This window comes from Quercus suber, unplaced genomic scaffold (genome assembly GCF_002906115.3).
Source record: "Quercus suber isolate HL8 unplaced genomic scaffold, Cork oak 2.0 scaffold_750, whole genome shotgun sequence".
In the NCBI taxonomy this organism is placed as follows: Eukaryota; Viridiplantae; Streptophyta; class Magnoliopsida; order Fagales; family Fagaceae; genus Quercus; species Quercus suber.
Window position 1 is genome coordinate 224526 of NW_027070186.1, and position 3959 is coordinate 228484.

The window sequence follows — 3959 nt, forward strand, 5'->3', positions numbered from 1 at the left end:
GTCTGAAGTACTGTGAAAGGGGGGGTGGACATTAGGAGGAGAGAGGGTGAAGTCGTGATCCCGATAGTCGCTTTCGTAGAGGGAGGGATGAGAATCCCTATGAGGCCAGTGACTCTCAATTACCTTAGCATTTCCGCCTAGCTCCTACTCAGTATGCCGTGAATGTATTTAGGATATTAGGTGTGTAGATACCCTGAATGAGAAAATGGGACTGAGACTGACCACCACGATGTGAACTGGTGCTACAACTTCATCACCTGGGTAAGACGTACTATATGAAGACAAGGGACGATAGGTTCGTCTCATCCAGTGTCTTCCTGATTCTAATAAGGGGTTGACCCAAGATTTCCTCATAGTGTCGGGGGAGTGGCACAACGGTTTTCATTGCCAACAAGAGGGAGCCAGGTAGGTATCCGAAGTAAAAGACAATCTAGGTTTCAGTATTTTCAAGTTTTATAACTGTATATCCGATTTGGTTGATAACCATAGGAGTTTTCACTTTTCTTTCGCAGATCCGTACGCCTTGCACGTCATTTCCACCTGGTTAACAAAGCGGATTTGGAAACCATTCTTAGTCAGAACTTTTCCTGAATGAAACTGATAACCAGGTCAGAGCTGCTTATCAAATCCTCGGATGTGACCCAGCTCAGAAATCATTCCAGTCCCGAAGCACGTAATTAGAGCTCGTGACCCTCAGCTTACGCAGATTACCGTGGTGGATGACGATTTTTGCATTTTTCGAGGGTCTATATACTGAAGGCATTCCGCTAGCAGTCCCTCCGCTTGGGTCCGAGGACCATGCAATACCTTGGTTCTGTCTACCACTTCTATTTTTCTGTAAGTATCTAGTTTCCCAATAGGTTTGAGTCCGAGGACCATGCAATACCTTGGTTCTGTCTAGTACCCAGGTATAATGGTGTGAATAGTTTTACCATAGGCTTGGGTCTGAGGACTATGCAATACCTTGGTTCTGTCTACCACTTCTATTTTTCTGTAAGTATCTAGTTTTCCATAGGCTTGGGTCCGAGGACCATGCAATACCTTGGTTCTGTCTAGTACCCAGGTATAATGGTGTGAATAGTTTTATCATAGGCTTGGGTCCGAGGACCATGCAATACATTGGTTCTGTCTACCACTTCTATTTTTCTGTAAGTATCTAGCTTCCCCATAGGTTTGAGTCCGAGGACCATACAATACCTTAGTTCTGTCTAGTACCCAGGTATAATGGTGTGAATAGTTTTACCATAGGCTTGGGTCCGAGGACCATGCAATACCTTGGTTCTGTCTACCACTTCTATTTTTCTGTAAGTATCTAGTTTTCCATAGGCTTGGGTCCGAGGACCATACAATACCTTGGTTCTGTCTAGTACCCAGGTATAATGGTGTGAATAGTTTTACCATAGGCTTGGGTCCGAGGACCATGCAATACCTTGGTTCTATCTACCACTTCTATTTTTCTGTAAGTATCTAGTTTCTCCATAGGTTTGAGTCCGAGGACCATGCAATACCTTGGTTCTGTCTAGTACCCAGGTATAATGGTGTGAATAATTTTACCATAGGCTTGGGTCCGAGGACCATGCAATACCTTGGCTCTGTCTACCACTTTTATTTTTCTGTAAATAGGGGTTTGTCCTCGGATCGCCTTACTGGAGATGATTCCTCCTTGAGTCGGATTATGATCTTTACACGTGGCATTAATCTCGCCTCCAACTCGAGGCCCCATCTTTTTCATTTATGAAGCGCCCTTTGTCTCTTCGTGTTCCGTGCTTGACGCTTCGGTGCGCGAAACGCGCCTTCATTAATATCCTCGTGAATTAACACGAGTCCAACGGTCTACGGCCTCCTTGGAAATTGGTAGCTTCATTATTAGCCCAGCTGATAATTCTCTTTTCAAATTCTGCATGAATTAATTCTCACCAACCCCCATCCCCTATATAAGGTAGGGGGATGGTTTCTCCACAATCCATGAACCTCCCAACATAAACAGAACAAAACACATCCTTCCAGCTCCCCAAGCCCTTTTAACAACCCCGCCGAAATTGTGACTGGAGTTGGCAAATATGAGGCGGCTTTGGGCAGGTGTGAGGACATCCATGCCAAGAGCCGTTATGGCCGCAGCCCCCACTGGGCTTCCGGTGCGGCAGAATCCAGGCGTAACCCCGATGGCGCCATACAAGGTGGCCCGGAGGGATGTTGTTGAAGTACCTAACGTCTCTCCTCGGAGCGCACCCCCGACGAAGAAGGCGTGCAAATTCACATCATGGGCGGTGCTCGAGTGTTGCCGTCTCCAACGGCCAACACTCGTGAGGATTGGAGAGAATCAAGAGAACATCATGGGGGAAGGTGTCCCGGAGCCCCTGCATCTGCTTCTCTCTTTGTTCTAGCTCCGCCGCCCCGAGAAGGGAGTTGTTGGTGGTCTGGAAACAAGATGGCCCTCCCCCTTCCCTGCTTTTTGTGTCAAGCTCTCCCATTCTCTTTATGCCAATAAAAGCACGGCTTGACACTTCCCTCTGACTAGTTTTTTAGGGCGGGTTCACCTGGGCCTCTGATTGTAGAACTATCTGGTAGGATTAGCTTGTAAATTTGTTTGTGAAACACGCCTGCCTGAGCCTCTGATTGTAATTTGTACTGCTTCTATTTATGAAATAATATCAAGATTTCTCTTTTCGCTGTCAAATCTTCTATTTTCTCTTTTTTTTTTTCTTTTTTTTTTTCTTTTTTTTTTACTTCGCCAACCTACTGTAAAACGACCACTTAGAACAATCGCCTGGTGCGCCGGCCAGCACCCTAATCCTCCCCACAGACGGCGCCAATTGTAAGGACTCAACTTGGATTTGACCCTGAGTATGAATGGGGTTTCAGCCCAACAAGCCCAAACAATAAATTTGTAGAGAGTGGGTTACAGGTTTAGGCGCTGGCCGTCGTTCACCAAGCATGAACTCTTTTTTATAAAAGAAAATACTTAGAGTTTATTTACAACTGGGGGGATGCTCCTCGGCCCGTGGCCGAGGAGCCCCTTTTCTTCTCCTTTCCCCCCCCCCCTTCTTTACTTTACTTACTTTTCTTATATAGTCTTCATCTTCCTATCAATTTCTTCCATTTGTTGATCATCCATTTGCCTCCCCTCTAGCCGTCCTTCCCATCAGAGGCTTTATCAGTACTCAAGTGGTTCACTCTGATCAACGTTGCCCTGCTAAGGGGTTATATCCCCATTAATGCGGCTAGAGGGGTTAGGTGAATGCTTTAAGTGTGAGGGTGACAGCTTACTTTGGGCCTGGTCTTTCCCAAAAATCATCCTTGTCATGCCGAGGACGAGGAGGTCCTCGGCGTGGATCCGGAAAAGAGGCTTTCCTCAGTTTAGCCTTGAATGGTCAGTATTCCTCGGCGTGGGCCTTGGGCCTGCTACACGATAGGCCGAGGCTATCAGGCCCACGGGCCCCACAATCCTTAACTATTAGTTTGTTTATGTTATCTTTGGTTTGATATTCTCATTAATTAATTTTTTATAAAAATAAATTAGTGTTTCTAAATTAGCATGTGTTTTATATTTCATTTTCTTTTGATGTATTGTAACATTTCATGAGGACACTTTATGAGAAAATTTTTATTTATCTAAATTTAAGTAAAATATTATATGTTTAATTTTTTGAAATAAAAAAAATGATAAATAATATAAATAATTTAATAATATGGAGGATATGGCTGAATTTAAATGTTGAATAAAATAAGATGTGAAGAAAAAGAGTGAAAATAAAACATATAGCAATATACACTAAAATATCTAAGTCATGCTATGTAATAGAATAATATTATATTCTTATATACTATCTTTATAAGACAATAGAATAAATTTTATCAATAAAAAATAACAAAAAAATATAACAAATTAAAACACAAAATTGAATCGCATCAACCCAAAGTAAAGTTCTAAAGAACACAAAAATTCATCAACCTAAAGT